Raw genomic sequence first — 19,180 nt, 5'->3', positions numbered from 1 at the left:
CTGGAAGCAACAGAGAGAAGCAGAATACATTTTTGTGCGAGATGGATCAGAATTTTTATACATCAGTAAACATATTATTATGCTATAGCACTCTGTTTTTTGCCCCCTTTCCCCCAAATCACACCATGTTTGTGACTTATCCTTGATCCCATGCAGCCTCTTTTCTCTTCCAGAGGTCCCCTGATGTTAATTCCCATGCCTACACCATTATTACTCATTCCCTTCGAACAGCTTTGTAAGGCATCCCATCTCCACCATGCCAGGATTCTGGTCCTTACCCATGTCCCAGCTCTTATACTACTTCTCCAGTATCTCCACCTTAAAAAAAGCGATGTATTTTTGTGGCACTGTGTATCTGTTATCCCATTCCAGGCAGATTCGAGCTACCATAGTTCATGTACCTAGAGAGTGTATCTGTCATTTACTCTCACTAAAATGCTGGTCACCCAGGCGTGAGTTATTGTTGGTGATACAAGGAAATGATCACCTGCTTTGCAACTTATTTACTTATAGCAACTTATAATGATCTCTGAATATTGCTTAATAATCTGCTTGCCCTGACTGTTCTGTGGAATTTTACCAAGGACTACTGTGTTCATCAAAACAAAGCAGTTTACTGTGGAAACCTACCAAGAACTGCAGTGTTCAGCAAAAAAATATGTTTTGTCCTTGGAAAGCAGATGTGCTCTAACTAGTTTAGTCTTGGTAATGAATAGATAACCATATATGGACAGTAGAAATGGATACACTGGTACTTTTAGATAAGACAGAATGAGTAAACTGGCTAAAAAAACTCTTGTTGTTCAAGAAATTGTCTAAGAGAATCTGTACATGCACTGGGGAAAAGTACAAGGTGAGGAGGACTGTGAGCCTTCCTCCAACAGACCCCGGGAGATGCCCCCCAGGAGGTAATGTGCAGGTGCAAAGAGAACATAAACTGCTGACACCAGCCTCTAGAGCTAACCCAGCCTCACTTATGCATATGGGTATTTGTGTTACGTAATCAATGAATATGTATATCCACACTCGATAAGTTTCTGGTAAAATGTGCTGTTGAGGTGCAAGCTTTGTGGAGAAATCCCCTTGCACCCCAGCGCTGGAGTAAACATACCTACTTTAGAACTCTCTCTGAGTTGTAGAGTCTGTTTCTGCAAATCACGACTGAACGCAGGCAGGACTCCGTCTACTTAGTTTCATGCTGTTGGTTAATTCTTCACAAATTCCCCAGAGCCTTGCATACCACTGGTGTCAAACCCGCCAGGCTACAGCTGCACAGCTGCCTGCCTCCAGTTCTTTAGGAAACGCTTTCTGTAGCTCTGGAACAAATCTGCCATTTCAGTAGGAGAAGAAGTCAAATTTTCTTGCTCTGACAGAGGGCTTCAGTTCCACGGGTCAGTTCTTCCTGAATTCTGCAACAAGTTCCCCAACTCCTTTGATGCAGCCTGTGAACTCAGTCCTGGCTTCCTCATCCCATCTTTCGGTTCATGCTCGATATATCATCATTTTCACTGGAAAAAGAGACAAAGGATTTGTTTGAAGACAATCTGCCTGAGACGCAGAACTGGAAATCTCCATGTCTGCCCCCTGAGCTCCCTCCTCCCAGTCTTTCCGTGTTCCCGAGGCTGCACCCGCTCCCGCCAGAGCTCCCTCGGGGGGAGCCCGGCTGTCGGGGTTCCAACCACCGTCCTGCTGTTCCTGCGGTTCTCCCATGACACAGCTCCCCCGTCCCCTTCCCCCAGTACCACCTTCTCCCCCTCCGCCTCCCGCACCACACCAAACACTTACTGAAGGGCAGGCGGACGCCCTGCAGCCGCCGGGCTGTTCAGTACCGGCTGCACCAGCGGCAGCCCAAGGTGGCGCTGCTGGAGGGAGGGAGAGAAGGGTTCTCCCTTTCAGTGCCACCCGGGCCAGCAACAGGCATGACCCACAGCAGACACGGGGGGGCGAGTCCCGCGCAGTCCCGGCATTGGCGGGAAACGGGGCAGAGCCCGGGGCAAGGCGGCGGCGGGGCCAGGCCAGGTGGGAGGAGTGATGGCTCTGGTATCTGCCTGTTGGGGCTGCGGGGGCGGCCCTTCCCCTCTGAGGGTAGCGGTTGGTCAGGTCTGGATCCATCATGGCGGCGCCCGCCACCACCAGCCCCTCTGTGATCCTGCCCCAGGTAAGCGGCGCCGCCGCCGTGCTCCCGCGCTCTCCTGGTGTCCACGGTGGGGGGGGCAATCCTGGCTTCGCAGCTGCGTCTGGCCACAGAGTCCGGCGTTCCCGGTCCGTCGGGTGCGCGTGTGCCTGAGGCCGTGGGGCCTCCCGCTGCTCAGGACCTGCGCCCGGGCCGGTCCCCCGCGCGGTGCCTGCCCGTGGCAGCCGAGAGGCGCCAGGGCGTCCCGGTGCCCTGCCAGGGGTGGCGGCTCTGGGCCGCGGTTGGGGCGTGGGGCGAGGGCTGGAGCCGTGCTGTGCCACGGCCAGGAGCGGCGGGGAGCGGGTGCTGCAGCGGCCCGGCCCTGGCCGTGGGAGCGGGGCTGGGCCCCGGCAGCGGCACTGCCTGCGAGTCACTGCTGAAAAGGGGCGGGGGGGGTGTCGGTGTGTCGGTGGTGTGTCTCTGTGTGTGTGTGTGTGTGTGTGTCGGTGGTGTGTCGGTGTGTCTGTCTGTGTGTCTGTGTGTTGCTGTGTCTGTGTGTCGCTGTGTGTCTCCCCCCGCCCCCCTGCCTTATTTCTGTGGTTTTTACCCGTGTCTGTGGTACTGCTCTGCCATCCAGTGTTAGGGGTTTCATTTGGAAAAATGTGTGTTCTGTAAAACAGCCTCTTGTACCTTCGGTTTATTTACAGAACTCGTGGGGCAATGCCCAGGCTCACGCATTCATAATGTGGTGAAGAGGGATGAATTGTTGGAACGCTTTTAGGATTTTATGGCTTTGTCAGTTCCTTTGTTTAAGGCCGTCGGCTTCATGCTTGGGCTTAATTCCTGTATTGCTTTTGAGAGGTTTGAGTGCACTGGCTGGAACCTTTTTGTAGGGATCGGTTGTATTATTCTGATATTTTTATTTTGCAGATAAAATTACTGTTCAGTATAAAATGAAAATAAACATTTTGAGTTTAAAAATCTGGGCCTTATTCTCTTTGAAACTGGATTTTCAGATGTGGCATTAGAAGGCATTGCAGAATTCTAATTATTATTTCTGCATCTTGTTGCTGTTTAATGTTTGGTGGCCTGAGGAACAGTGCTGTGTAAGATCTACAAGCAAAGTGGGTTTATATTTTAGGAATACTTGTCAGCTGAATAGTTTATACCTTGGACTTAAACTGTAGAGGGTGATCTATCCAGGACAGCCATGTCATAGAGTAGCTGCTGCATGATTTATACTTCTAGTCAGATTCCTAATTTGTAGCCTTAATTTTGCCTGGGTTGTGTGTTGAACGTTGCAGCAGTTTGTTTGCTTTTACATTTGCTTGAGGCCTGGGCAAAGAACTAAAAAGTTTGCAGACTTAAGGATAAGCATTTATTATTTTGTCATGCCGTGTTACTATTTGAAACCTCTTTTGAGTGTTGGTGGTATTCAAGAAATTGCCGGGATTTAGAGGGTGACTGTATCTTTATGTACGGATCAGGAAAGTACAATGGATCTTTTTAGTTGCCGGGCAGCTTTCTTTGATATCTTTGGTCACTCTATCAAGATTATGCTGCAGTGTGGCTAATTTATTTGTTAGTTGCAGCAACTGTCATCTTAATGGAGAGACTTAGGTCAGATCTGTAATCAAAACTGGACTCACTGTCCCCGCTTATGTGTTCGTACTCACTTTCTCTAATGCTGCTTCCGTGAGATTACACTTGAGGGCTGAAGAATCACAAAGCTGGACCAGATTTTGCTAAATGGAAATAACATAACAGTGGTAAGTCATTGTTGTTAAAAGGCTGCAGGCATTTATTTTCTGTACCTGTAAGTTGATCAGTAACTGAGTTCAGCTACTTTAAGCTGCGCTTTCCAGACAGTTCCATTACATAAGGTACTTTCAAGTAGCTTCCGGGGCATATGTGTGTATGAAGGATGCTGGAAAAGTGATGTTGTTGCCTTGCTTGGTACCTGTTACAGTTTTAAAAAAACAAACAAACAAACAAACAAACAAACAAGAAGTGCATGGCCCTAATTTTATTTTTGGTGAATGTTTTTCTGGTTTTCAGGTGTGCAAGGGAATCACTGCCTTTGTTACCCACTCTGTAGGCCAGCTCATACAGTGGTTTTTAACTCGTGAGTGCTTGCGTGCATAAGTATAGAGGTGGAATACATCTACATGTCATCCATTATTGTACGTATAAATGTGTTTGCAGCAGTTTGGATGCTTAGAAGCTTGTCAAGTCATTTGGCAGTTGTGATACCATGTGATGCCCGGAGAGCTGTACCTTTACATGCTCAGGAGAGAAATCTGGAGGTCTGTTGGATTACACCAAATCAGAAGCACTGTGACTTTTAGTTTATCATGTGCTGATGTCTGTAGATCAGTACTGAAACAGTCATGAAATATTGTGATTATGCATCCCTCAGCTGCCTTCTGCAACTTCCTGAATACCACAGAAGCAGAGCTGTGGTAGTTCTTTGCTTGTCTGCATGGCTGGCTGCAAAGTCTGGCCTTCCTACAGAAGGGCATTCCTAATTTTGTGGAAAGAGAAGAGGAAGACTGACTTGAGTCAAAGCTGGCTCTGTGTGAATGAGGAATAATTTCCATTTTGCTGTCTTAGCTACCTTGCACCTCCTTGCTCTGTGTCTGAGCACGTGCCATCTTGACTTAACCAAAGTAGAAAAAAAGGCTTAGAAATTATTGTGCTGCATCCTAAAAGGATAGTGCATGTTCTGACTTCTTGTATGGGGTGAAATTACTACTGTCCAGTGAAGCTGATGATGTGTGCCCTTGAAGCAGAAGCTGGTGATTCTCAGCATGCGAATTTCCAGCAAGACGTAGAGATATGTCTATATTAGATCTTGTGTCTCTTCTGGGGACACATCTTCCCACATCAGGAAGACTGTGCTTTAGAGTTTTCCTTATTTTGGTGCCAAAAGCAGCAAAGCTCTTTGTCTTTAGAAGTGCTCAGCTAATTATTAAGAATGTATCAGTAAAAGGAATGGCTATTCTCTTTTCCTGTATTGACATTTTTCCTGTTGTTTAATCTGTACTTTAAAGGTATCCCACACTTTCTGAGCACCCAAAACTGACAGGCAAATTTCCCCCAGTTACTTCTGAAAGCTCAGTGAAAAAATGTTCCCTGCTTAAGCTTTACTTGGACGCTGCCCTGCCCGTACTTTCTTTTTAGGGTGCCACTTTGCGTGTTGATGGTGAAGTGAGAGGGAATATGGGTCCTTCTCAGACTTCTGCAGGATTTGGAAATGAGGTTGAACTGTCTGGACAAGTGAGGGCCTCGGGATTAGTAGGAGGGAGATTACATGTTATACTTTTGATTTTAGTTCCATTTACAGTATCCAGTGCTTGGTATAGAAAGTAGGGTTGCCTTCCTCATAGTTACAGGGGGATATTCCATGTTTTAAAACCCTCCTTCTGCTCTGTGGGGAACCTTCAGTGCCAAAGCCCTGAGGGCAGTAACAGCCTTAATTACCTGGATCAGCCTCTCCTGGTGTTGTCCCTCAAGTGGGGTCGTTTGCCCGGTGTGCAGTAGGTCCATAGACACACAGAGCAGAGGTATTTATTTATTTATTCCATGTCTGGGCTTAGAAAGGTGCTAGGTGGTAATTCCACAGAGCCAGCACCCCACACCAAAGGACTTCAGGGGATTTCTACACTTCAAACTACAGGAATACACGTTTACTCTAATGACCATTAGGCAGCTTCTTACCACTTTGTCCCTCACTGGTTAACAAGGTGCCTCATCTCAATTTAAAGTTACACCGTCTTCTCATTCTTCTGCGCAAACTCAAAAAGGGTGGGTGGGGTACACCTTCTTGGTCTTAAATCGAGTCAGTGGTCAGGGTCTCTCCCCCACCCCCTTTTTCGCTGCCTTCACATTTCTCAGTCATCCAGCCTTTAGCCCTTCTGGGTCAGGATGTTTGATACAAGGAAATGGTCACCTACTTTGCAACTTATTTACTTATAGCAACTTATAATGATTTCTGAATATTGCTTAATAATCCTGCCTGCCCTGACTGTTCTGTGAAAGCTTACCAAGGGCTATTGTGTTCATCAAAACAAAGCAGTTTTCTGTGGAAACTTACCAAGAATTACTATGTTCGGCAAAAATAAGAGACATGTCCTTGGAAAGCAGATGTGCTTAGCAAGTTTATGAATAGATAGCCATATATGGGTGGTAGAAATTAATAGACTGGTGCTTTTAGATAAGATAGACATGGTAAACCAGTGGGAACCACTCTTGTTATTCAAGAAATTGACCAAGAGCATCTGCGTGTGCTCCGAGGAAAAGTACAAGGTGAGGAGGACTGTGAGCCTTCCTCCAACAGACCCCCAGAGACAGCCACCAGGAGGCAATGGGCAGGTGCAAAGAAAACATAAACTGCTGACACCAGCCTCTAGAGCTAACCCAGCCTCACTCATGCATATGGGTATTTGTGTTATGTAATCAATGAATATGTATATCCACACTTGATAAGTTTCTGGTAAAACGTGCTGTTGGGGTGCAAGCTTTGTGGAGAAATCCTCTTGCACCCCAGCGCTGGAGTAAACATACCTGCTTTAGAACTCTCTCTGAGTTGTAGAGTCTGTTTCTGCAAGTCAGTTCCCACTGGCAGCCTTTTAGCTCCTTTTAAAGGGTACAGTCCTTAGCAAGCCATGAATCGATTATGCAAAGTTGGAGCAACTCACTCCCTTATCTCCATGTTGGTCTTTTGACCACAACATTCTTAAATCAGTAACTTGCCCTCTCATTGTTCTAGTTACAAGTTCTTGTTTCAGCAGAGCAGAGTAGAAAATGTCAGGGAGACATCACCAGGATCTCCCCCACCCTGCCCGCAGCCCAGCAGCTCCATTTAGGCTCAGCCTGGGACTCTCCCTCCCTCCCTGAGCAGTGCTGTGGGAGCGCTGGGCTTCCTGGCCCCAGGCCCCAGCACGTTGGCTGTTCATCGGTTCTCTTGTCGCTGTGGGCTTGCCTGGCTACCGTGGGACTGTGTCTGACCTCGGCTACATGGCCGTGATCCTGACTGAGCTTCCTGGCTCGGTATGATACTTGTAGCAGCTTCCCTTTCAGGTATGGGACCTGTGCTGCCACCATGGCCTTGCCTGGTGATCTGGACTTGTAGCCAGCTCTGGGTCTGCCCCACTGCCTTACTGAGGAGGTCAGATAGGCCCTGCTGGCCCTGAGAGCCCGGTCCCTGAGGAGCAGCCAGCTCTTGCTGTGCCTGGACTGGTAAGCAATCTTCCAGCCTGCTTCTGGAGCTGGGGAAAGCACTTTAGATCAGCTCTGATGTGTCAGCGTGATGGCAGAAAGTTTTTGTTTTGGTGAAGTTATTTTTGGTTTGGGTTTGGTTTTGGTTTTTTGAGGGGGAGGGAGGTGGTTTGTTCTTTTTTGAAATCATGTTTCAGAAAATGAAGATCTTTAGTTTGGCACAAAGATCTGAAAATGGCTGCATTATGAAACCTATTGAAAGTATCAGTGTCACCTTCCTTGGCTAGGTTGGAGCCTGGGGATAAGCACTGTTGAAGGGAAGTCTGCCTTCTGAGCCTTGAGAGGCTTAAGCTGGCTCTGTATGCAGTAGCAAATCCAGGACCAAGTGTGCTAGGCTGGACTGATTACCCTGGGAAGTGTGTTCCCCAAATAGAGGTGCACCCGTTGGGGTGCAGGCTGGCAGAGCCAGCATAGGACGCGGTCTCACACCACAGGGGCTGCCTGGCTCGGGCCATACGGCATAGACGTGCCCTCCCTGGGGATGGCCAGATAGTCCAGAGGAGAGTGTTCCCAAGGCCCAGCAGCAGTTCAGGATGCTTTTTCTGTGTTTCACAGCATCTTTTTCCTTGTCTCCAATTCTCAGGATACAGTTTTTGGAAGCTGCCTGCCGAGAGGGCAGGATGGGGTGGGGGCAAGGAGTGCTTGCGTTGCCATAGGCCAGGCCATGAGACCTGGCCCAGCAGGCTGAGCAGCCTGTCAGGCAGTCCTGGGCTGCAGCTGGGGCCTCGCCTTGGTCCCAGAGTAGCGTTTTAAGGAAGGAAATGTCTTTTCTGTAGTCCGTATAAAAGCACAGATCCTAATTTTAAGCACTAACTAACTCTTGGAAGACTTTCCAAGGAAAGTAAAAGTCCTGATGGAGGAGGAGCTCAAAGCAGAGCACCCAGCTGAAAGGGCATGAGCAGATGCTCATGTGCTGGGCTCAGGACTGAAGCAACTTGGCCAAGGTTTGTGGCAGAGGGGCACAGAATTCAGTTCTCCCTTGTTTTATTCAGGGGCTCCATCTAGCAGGTAGTGTGGCCCTTTATGGGATCTGGGAGATTACAGCAGATCTGGATATAGGTGACTTGGTGCCCCTGACCTGCACTGGAAATGCTCTGGAGGTTCTTGCTAATAGAAGAAATAGCAGAAATAGACAGTAGGGGATGTCTATGGATTGCTCGTGAGCAGTAATTCCAATGCCTTATTTGTAAAATAAAAGATAACTTTTTTCCTTGATGGGGAGTTCAAGCTTGCAGAAGCCACCCAGACACTGCCAGTGACTATTGTCAGTGTGTGATGGTGTGGAATTAAGGTTGAGCTGTAAGAATGGCAGGTGCTTTAATTATGTATTTTGTGATTTATTTACCTTTTTCGTGGGACCTCTATTGAACTGCTTGTTGCATTCTAAAAAGACACAAACACCACAAGGCTCACCCAGCTCTCCACTGGCGAAGTTTGGAGGCATCAAAGTCTAATTAAATGTTTGAATTTATTTCTAGAATTTAAAAACCCGGAGGAAAGGAGTAACAAAATCCCTGCCAATGTAATTGTGCAATGTAACTGACAGCTGTATATTTTTCTTCCTTGTTGGCGATCCAAAACAACAAACACAGGAGTATTTCACTGTAGTAAATGTGCCAATAGCACATTGCTCCTTACCTGTGCAGCAGTTCCATTCACAGCTTGTTGATATTCAGATGTTTCCTCTCAAGGCCCCAGGATCACAAAAAGACCTGGCTGGATGGATGCACAGTGTATAGCTGTCCAAGTTTCAGCAGCTCATGTACACCGAGTTCCCGTGATAGGAAATTTAGCTTTATTCTGTCTGAGGTTTTGGAGAGCCAGCAGGTCCAATGACTGTGTGTGTCTAGTGGAAATTTAAATGGAATGTTTGCACCTCTGCATTTTTGTAAGTAAAAGTTTCAGTCTCCTTCCTGAGTAAATAAGGCCCATCCCATTTTCTTTCCCTCCTGGGATCTGTTTTCAGATTAGTTTCTGGCAGGCAAGAAGAGCACGTTGGATGTTGGGAAGCTCTTCTGAGAAAATGGCAGCTGTGCCCCTCTGCTGGTGTTACCTGTTTTGGGAGGCTGTGCCACCGCTGCAGGCGGTGTGCTGAGCTGAGGGACCTTGGGGCTGATTTCTGCAGTGGTTCTTGTGCTGTGCCCCTTGTCAGGGCTCAGGGGAATCTCTCTTTTGACTGCTGGGGAGGGGGAAGGCGACGAGACTGGCTGCCCTCAGAGTGTGCACCAGCGCCATTGCCTGTACCTGCATGGGCTTTCCCCATGGGAGGGAGTGTCAGGGGGTGACAGGTCAGGGGCGAAGGTTTTCTTTCTGTATTGAATTCACAGGTTTCCTTAAAGTGTTCAGGTGGAATTTGTAAAACTGTATGAAGAAATATACAGGCATTCTTCCCTGTCTGCCTCTTCTCATGATTTGTGTTTCTGCCTCTAAATTGTGGAGGTCTTTCTGGTCTGCTTGCCCCTGCCACCCCAGAGAGGAACCTGCTTTTGTGTAGTTGCTGTTAACACTTGTGACTCACATTTGCCTATCAACGGTGTAATTACATGAAAGCCTGACACTGAGATTTTTACAACACGAGGCATGATTAAGGATTATTGTTCTGGGCTATTACTAAGCGCTCATCTTATTGCAGTGGGTCTTGAAGGGAACTTGCTAGTTATTATTAACTGTAACTGTGAATGCACAGAGCTGCAACACACAACTTATATAGTTGCTAATGCAACATAAAGCTGAATCCTCCTTCAGTTTGCTTCCCTCCTAGGCTTTTCCTGATTCCTACATACAACTGCATGCTTCAGCATATGTTGTTCTCCTGTCCCCTGCTTATAATCCTCCAGATTTTGGTTTCTGATATCCTTTTTGGGCTGTTTCAAATACCTCAAGGAGAAGCAAAGCTGCTGCAGATGCACGTTTTGCATGGGCCAAGGGATCTGTCCCATCTGGAGGGTGGGTTTTTTTGCCATGTGACCTCTACAGCCACACTAGCATCAGTGTGCATCTAATGCAGCATTCAGGGTTTTGTCAGTGCTGCACTTTCTCATGCAGAGTCCCCAGGTCCTCTCAGACTGTACCTGTTCTGCTAAAGGAATGAGCTTGGACGCTGCTCACCCGTTCTTCTGAGCTGGTCCCTGGTGTGCTGCTGGCCCGTGCGAGTGTCTGGGTGGGGCTGGGTGGTGACATGCAAGGGGCTGTTCTCACCGGTGGTCATGCACTGGCCCAGGGTTGATCCCTTGATGGGTGTGCCCGGGAGCCACTGGGCCCCACGGGCAATCAGGCAGGGCAGCCTGTGCCCCTTCACCTCGGGGCCAGAAACCCATCTGTGGCCCTGTTCTATTGAGCCCTGTAGATGCAGCCTTGAAGGCTGACACTGTTGTGCCGTTTGACAGGCTGTGGCTCTGTGACAGAGGAGTTCCTTGTAATAGCAGAATTTTGTACGATTATCCTGGAATGCAGATGAGAATGTGGCTCCCATTGCCTCTGTGATCAGGGGGGAAATTTACTTGCTTGGAGCCATAAAACTCCTTTGATTCTGTGTCCCTATGTCAGGACTGAAGCATTGCATCAGCATTGAGCTGGCCAATGGAGAAGTTGAGTTTTATTCTTAATGAGAGTAATCAAATGAAGTTACCAGCAGAAGACAGTTTTTTCTTGTAATGACAGATTTTCTTTCATGTGCAAATTCTGGATGGTACAAAACTGTCATCTGCAGAGCCCGGCAGTCTGTTGTTCCTCATACACATACTGTGGGCTTCTGCACTCACCCTTCTTAACTGCTTCCTTATTTGTGTTCAGAGGAAAACTGTCTATAAGTTCACATCCTGCTTTGGTGTAGGGAAATGGATTCAAGAGAGACTTCTGAAAATGTAAGCATTGCTGGTGCAAGATGAGAGGCAAATCGGGTGTGTGGCACTGCTGTGGTTTTCTGTATTAGTGAAGAGGAAGCATTTCTGTATGCTGTATCACCTCTAGCTATATAGTTGATACATTGTTGATATTCAAATGCTTCCTCTCACTAATGTAGAAAAGCTTACAGGAAGCATATTTTCTCTATTAGTGAAGCTGTCAGCCCAGCCATGACTAGGGGCAGCCTTTGGGGGCCTTCCCAAAATCCAGGCAGGGATGTTTCTTGCAGGGTGATGTGAGAATTGGAATTTCTGCCTGAATCTCAAACCTAAACACACAGCTCTGTGCATGTTGGGGCTGAGGTGGGTGGGTGTTAGGTGTATGGAGGCAAAAATTGAGTCACACTTTTTAACCTTTTCTGACTCCATTAGCTTTTCATACGTGTTGTGGGTTAGCCCTGTAAGGCAGCGAAGCACCACACAGCTGCTTGCTTGCTCCCCCTGACCCCCAGTGGGACAGGGGAAGAGGAAAGGAAGAGTAAAAGCAAGAAAACTTGTGCATCAAGATAATAATTGTTTAATAAGCAAAGGAGAAGTGGAAGAAGAGAGAAAGCAAGTAAAAGTGATGCAAAGGCAATCACTCACCACCTCCCCTGGGTAGACTGATGCCCAGCCAGTTCCTGAGCAAAAGATGGCTCCCCCCGCCCCTAAAATCCCCTCCTCTCCCTTTTTACTGCCGAGCGTGGTGTTACATGGCACAGAATATCTCTTTGGTCAGTTGGGGTCATCTGCCTGGCTGTGTCCCCTGCCAACCTCTTGCACACCCCCAGTCTATTCACTGGGGGCGGGGGGGGGGGGGGGGGGGCGGGGCGGGGCGAGGGCAGAGTGAGAAACAGAGAAGACCCCGACACTGTGCAAACCCTGCTCAGCCACAGCTAAACCAGTAGTGGGTTATCAGCATTGTTCTGGCCACTGATCTAAAACGCTGCACCATACAAAGTGCTGTGAAGAAAATTAACTCCGTCCCAGCCAGACTCAATACAACATTATAAAACCAATGGGATCAATTACTCTTTTCCAATGAAGAATAAGAGATTTTTCACCCTCGGATGTAGCCCTGCAACTGGATCATTAATCTCTGCCATCATTTGAAGCTAGAACAATATTTACAAATGGTTGCCCAGATTTGAATGAGTTTTTGGTACACCAGTTTCTATCTAATGGGGACATGGCTAGCACAGTAGCTGGAGTGCTGCTGTTATTTAGCTGTTAAATTATATTACTAATACTATTTTGTCTTACTAGAACTCAAAGACTGTTTGCAAATCACAGTGAATCATAAGCATCCTTCCTTTGTCCATCCCCCCGCTACAGAAGCCACATTAGGACTCAGCTGGGAAAACATTGGCATCAATAATACAGATTGTATTTATTTCTGTGGAGGTAAAGCAAGCTGAAAACCACAGGAAACAGCCAGGAAGAGCAGAAAATTCACTGCAGTAAATATACAAATTGCAAAGCATGTTCTAGCTGGACCTCACACATATTTTAAAACAAAGACTTAAGAGTGTGCAGTGTGTATAGCGCCGGCTTCTTGCTTTGGCTAATATTCCGTACTGGATTAACAGAGGAGAGGAAACAAACTCCTTGAATATACAAAAAGAAAGTTTTTTGACTAAAGATCACAGCTATTGCCATCTTCCACATCTACCTCAACCCTGACCTCTAAACCCCAGCACCCTTCTCACGCCCGGAACTCAGGCACCTTTTCCAGAGGCAGGAGCACGACCCCACTGCCCCCAGGAGCGGGCGTTGGGGCTAAAAGGCGAATTGGCTGGCACGGGTCTGCCCCCGCCCAGCACCCGGCGGCTCAGGCGCTCCCTGCACAAGCCCCACACCCGCATCCCCCCTCACTGGGGTTTGCAGCCAGAGCCGCGGCTCCTCACGGGCCAAGCGCAGGATGAAGCTCAGGGCTGCGGCGTCCTGAGGTGAGAATCTGGACACGGCATCCTGGCTCCTGGAGGGTGAGATGTGCACAGTCATCTCTGCTGAGAGAGGAAAAAACGGCATTAGAAACCCTCCACCTGACACAACAACAGCTTTAACTCAGTTAAACCAGACACAGATGCTTCTATGAACTTCTGACCCTAGGTTTTAAGAACAATACACACTTTAGACTACTACGATTAATTGGAAGAAATCACACTAGATAATCTGAATGGCACTTGAAAGAGGGTTTAATGTTTAAGCAAGCTGGGAGGGGATTTTGTCAGCCAGGAATCCATCAGCAAGCACGTGGATCTTCAAGGGAACCCCTTTTTGTAACATTGAATGGAGATTTTTAATTATAAAGCCATTCACTCCAAAAAGGAGGAGATTATTCACTGTATCTAGCACACAGCTATTCACACACATCCTATTTTTTAATTTTTCTTTTTAATTAAAAAAACCCCAAGTGCCACTGAACAGTATTCCAGATGGAAGGCAAGTGTGGGTAATCCTTCCAGAAATACTGACAGCTCAAAGCAATTGTCCTCCTGCCTCACAGAGCATCCCCAAAGAAGACTGAGCTCCCCAACAGGTCTTGCCCGGCTGCAGTCCCTCCCCAGGAAGCCCAAAGAGAAACATGATGCTGTCACAACGCACGAGGACACCATGGGACATGGGGGGGACATGGGGACGGCCTCACATGAGGACACTGGGAGAGCTGGTGGCTCCCGACGCGTGTCATTATGATGGGAATGAGCTGGTGGAGACTGGGGATATGGCAGGACACAGAGGGGGACACAGGGGGGTTTACAGCAGCCCTTGCTGACCAGGACAGGCTGGTGACATCCCCCACTGGATCCCAGGGGAGGGGACAGTCTGGGGTTGGTGTCCCCCAGACTCACATATTTCTCCAGGTAGAGGGTGGGGTTGTCCATCAGAGCCTTCACCATCCCCATGAGGTAGATGAGCAGCACCAGGTTGATCTGCATCACATTAACATGGATCTGGGGGAAACGGGAACCCCCAAAATTGGGGGGGGGGGGTGTTTACAAGGGCCACCCCACCTTTGGGGACACACCTGCATCACCCTACGTGTTCGGGACACCCCTGGGGCTCACCCCCTCCCAGATGAAGGTCCTGAAACGTGGAAGGATTCGGTAGAGACCAGGTTTGGCGGCGATGCTGTGGAGAGCTTGATGGGGGGGGACACATGGGGATGTCACCGCAAGGGAAAAGGGGATACCCCAAGTGACGTGGCAGGGGGGTGGGAACATGGAGGGGGGAGCGCAACAGGGACCCATAAATACGATATTGAAGGTGAGAGGAGAGCGGGAGGCCACCAACCCAAGAGGTCAGTGTTGAGTTGGGGACACCAGGATGTCCCCAAAAAAGGGTTGGGGACCCCCTGAGATTTTGGGGACACGGGGGGGACACTGATGGTGCGTTTGGCCTGGCAGGAGCCCACGCAGGCCTCGGGGATCTCCTTGTAGCAGAGCTGCTGCTCCACCCAGAGCTCGTGGGCGCGGGGCTCGGGGTTTGAGGTGCAGCGGGGTCCCCTCCATCAAGGGCCCCTCCTTCTCCTGCCCTGGGGGCACCGAAAGGGGGGACACTGTCACCAGGGGTGTGGGGAGACCCCAAAATCTCAACAGGCACCCCAACTGTGCTACAGACACCCCTGGTGCTCCCCAAGTGCCTGCAGACAAAGCAGTTTCGTGGTGAAATTGGTGGATTTTGGACAAAAAAGTTTTGGGGTGAAATTGGAAGATTTTGGGCATGGCATGAATTTTAGGGTGAAACTGAGAGGTTTTTGGGACATGGTGGAATTTGGGGTGAAAAGGGGCAATTGCGGGTATGGGGGGATTTGGGGTGAAAATAGGGGGATTTGGGGTACAGGGGGATTTGGGGGTGAAAATGAAGGATTTTGCATACAAGGATGTTTTGGGGTCAAACTGGGCGATTCTGGGATGAAACTGGGGTGTTTTGGGTGTGCTGGAGCAAATTTTGGGGTCAAAGTGGTGGATTCTGGGGGTGCAAGATAAATTTTGGGCTGAAAGCAGGAGATCTGACATTCAGAGTAGAACATTTATGGGTAGAAATGGGGGATTCTGGAGTCCAAAGAGGATTTTCAGGTGAAACTGGGATGCTTTGGGTGTGCTGGAGCAGATTTTGGGGTGAAACTGGGGGATTTTGAGATTCAAGATGGATTTGGGGGTGAAAAATAGAATTTTTGAGGTGCTGAGGCTGATTTGGGGGTCAAACAGCAATATTTTGGGGGGTCAAAGTGAAAGATTTAGGGGTCAGAACTGGGTTTGAGGGTCAAACGGGGGAATGCTGTGGGAAAAGTGGGGCATTTGGGGGTTAAACACGGATCTGGGGCATAGGGCAATTTGGGGCTGAAAAGGGGGGGTTTGGGGTCGGGGGGTCTCACCCCACAGCACCCAGGTGAGGGTGGCCCCGGTGATGGTGGCAGTGCCATTCCCCCACCCCCATGGCCTGGAGCACTCCCCGGGTGGCCAGGGCACCTGTCAGAGTCTGCACAGTGCCTGCCCAGTGCTCCCAGTCACCCCCAGTTACCTCCCAGTTACCACCCAGTTATCCCTGCCCACCCTGCCTCCCTCCCAGTTATCTCCCAGTCTCTCCCAGTAACCCACCAGCCCTTCCCAGTAGCCCCCAACTACCTCCCAGTATCTCCACTCCCCTCCTGGTGCCCCCCAGTCTATCCCAGTGCCTCCCAGTACCCTCCCAGTAGCTCCCAGCTACCTCCCCATTACCTCCCAGTACCCTTCAACCCATCCCAGTACTGCCAGTTACCTCCCAGACACCCCAACTCCCTCTCAACACCTCCAAATCCCTCCCCCGCCCCCTCCCAGTACCCCTCCTGGTGAGCCCCAGCCACCTCCCACTCCTTCCCAGGCTCCCAGTAGCACCTGCAAGGCATCCCAGCACTGGGACTGGAGGTAGTCGGGGCTGATGCTCTCGGGGTACCCCCAGGACAGAAGCACACCCTGGGGTGGGACAGGTACCCCTGGGACCCCCAGGAATCCCAAATCCCCCCTGAAACCTGCCCAAACTGCATTTACCACACCCAGGTCCCTCCAAAAAACCCTCAGCCCCCCCAACATTCCCAAAACTCATTAGTGCCCCCCCCCAGATCCTATTGGCCCCCCAGTTCTCCATTTTACCCCCCAAGACCCCAAATATCTCCCCGGCACCCTCATAGCCCACCCCCAGGACTCCCCGAAGCCCCATTAGCCCCCCCCGAGACCCCCAGGACCCCAATATCCCCCACAAGATCCCCCCCAGGACTCCAGTAGCCCCCTCTGGACCCTTCTTGCACCCCACTACTGCCCCCCAGGACCCCAATATCTCCCCCAGAAACCGCCCCCAGGAGCCCATTAGACACCTCCCCCCCCCCCCCCCCAGACACTAATAACCCCCTCAACTCCCCCATGACCCCAATAACAACCCCCAAGCACCAAGACCCTCCCCCAGACCCCAATACCTCCCTCAAGACACCCCCAGGACCCCAATATCTCCCCCAGAACCCCCTCCACGACATCCCCAATCCCCCCACCTCGGATACCAATATCTCCCTCAAGATCCCCCCTCGAGGACCCCAATAACCCTCCCAAACCCCTCCAGGACCTCCCCCCCCCGAATTCATTACACTCCCTCTAGGACCCAAATAACCCCCCAGGACCCCAATAACCCCCACAACTCCCACAGAACCCCAATAACACCCCCCCAATAATCCCCCCAGGGCCCCAATCCCCCCTCACGGCACAGGCAGGAGTGTGGGCAGGTGCTGGGGGGGGACGACGTGCTGGAGCCCCCCCGGGGGTCCCCCTGGCCCCCACAGGGCCTACTTCCTGCCGACAGTCTGCCAGGGCTCTATGGTCTGCAGTGAGGCGGCCTAGGCAGGAGGTCCTCCAGCTCTCTGTGGTCTGCACTGAGGGATGTTCCAGGCAGAGATCTGGTCAACACAGCAAGTGGGAATTCCTCCTTTTCAAACACTCGCTTTATTCTGGATGGCTGAAGGAATTTTTCTGCTGCAAAGGTGGCACCAGCCCCAGCCCCAGCCCCAGCACTAGTAGTGGTGTCCCCGGCCTAGCAGTGGGTGAGCGCAGGGCCTGGGGCCGATTTCCCTGGAGGGGGTGGTGGGATGACTGGGGAAGGGGAAAGCTTTCCTCTGAAAACCCAAACTGTTTCATGGTTCTGATTTTTCTTTTTCAAAACAAGGTTTGTTGTCACAGTTTGGGCTGTTCAGACGTTCTGATGTGTGACTGTGCTTGTCCTTTTACCTTGAACTTGGTGGGTTTTGCTGTCTGTAAGGGCCTGTTGTGTCTGTGGGGTTTATCTGTCAGGTTACCCCAGGGAAAGTGAATTTTAGCCCTTTATTTTTACTTCAAGTGTGAAAGAAGTGACACATTTAATATTTTCTGCTCTCTGTGGTGCTTTGGGCTGGGTGGGTTCAGTCTGATGAAACCCCTCAGAGTGGTGCTTCAGAGGGTGCCAGTCACCAGAGCCAAGAGGTGCTGATCAGAAACCGGCATTAAGCCTGAGGGCGAGAGCTGGCCAGTCTCATCGCCTTCCCCCTCCCCAGCAGTCAAAAGAGAGATTCCCCTGAGCCCTGACAAGGGGCACAGCACAAGAACCACTGCAGAAATCAGCCCCAAGGTCCCTCAGCTCAGCACACCGCCTGCAGCGGTGGCACAGCCTCCCAAAACAGGTAACACCAGCAGAGGGGCACAGCTGCCATTTTCTCAGAAGAGCTTCCCAACATCCAACGTGCTCTTCTTGCCTGCCAGAAACTAATCTGAAAACAGATCCCAGGAGGGAAAGAAAATGGGATGGGCCTTATTTACTCAGGAAGGAGACTTTTGCTTACAAAAGTGCAGAGATGCAAACATTCATTTTATATTTCCACTAGATACACCCAGGCTATGGACCTGCCTGCTCCTCAAAACCTCAGAGTAAAGCTAAAATTTCCTGTGACAGGAACTCAGTGTACATGAGTTTGGAGCTGCTGAAGCTTGGGTGATTTGGGGGGATATTGTTTTTTTAGGGGGGTGATTTGGTGGGATATGGGGGGTTTTAGTGGGCATATGGGGGTTGATTAGGAAGGATATGGGGGGGGTTGCGGGGATATGGGGTATATAAGGAGTATTTTGGAAGGTTATGGGGGTTTTGGGGTGATATGGGGAGGTTGTGAGGTGATTTGGGAGGATTTGGGGAGATATGGAGGGTTTGGGGGGATATGGGGGATATGGGGGAGTTTGGGGGATATGGGGGTGATTTGGGGGTGATTTAGGAGATATGGGAGGGTTTGGGGTGATTTGGCAACATATGGGAGGTTTTGGGGTAATATGGAGGATATGGGGGATATGGGGTTGTTTTGGCATGATTTGGGAGATTATGGGGGTTTTAGGGTGATATGGGGGTATATGAGGAAGTTTTGGGGTGATTTGGGGGGATGTGGGGGGTTTGGGGATATGGGGGGGTGACTTGGTGGGATATGGGGGGTTTGGGGGGTGATTTGGTTGGATATGGGGAGGTTTGGGGGCATATGGGGAGTGATTTAGGGGTTATGGGGGCGTTTGGGGGGATAGGGGATATAGGGGATATTTTGGAAGGATATGGGGCGTTTCGGGTGATATGGGGAGGTTTTGAAGTGATTTGTGATGATTTGGGGAGATATGGAAGGTTTTGGAGAGATTTGGGGAATATGGGGGGTTTGGGGGGATATGGAGAGGTTTTGGGGGTGATTTAGGTTCTATGGGGTCGTTTTGGGGTAGTTTGGGGGATATAGAGGAGGTTTAGGGGGTATAGTGTGTTTGGGGGTGATATGGGGTGGTTTGAGGGGATATGGGTGTGTGTTGTGGGTGATTTGGGGGGTTATGGTGGTTTTGAATTGATATGGGGTTATATGGGGAAGTTTTCGGGTGATTTTGGTGGA

Source organism: Strix uralensis, chromosome 28, assembly GCF_047716275.1.
Source record: "Strix uralensis isolate ZFMK-TIS-50842 chromosome 28, bStrUra1, whole genome shotgun sequence".
In the NCBI taxonomy this organism is placed as follows: Eukaryota; Metazoa; Chordata; class Aves; order Strigiformes; family Strigidae; genus Strix; species Strix uralensis.
The sequence above is the reverse complement of the archived record's forward strand: the minus strand, read 5'-3'. Positions refer to the sequence as shown.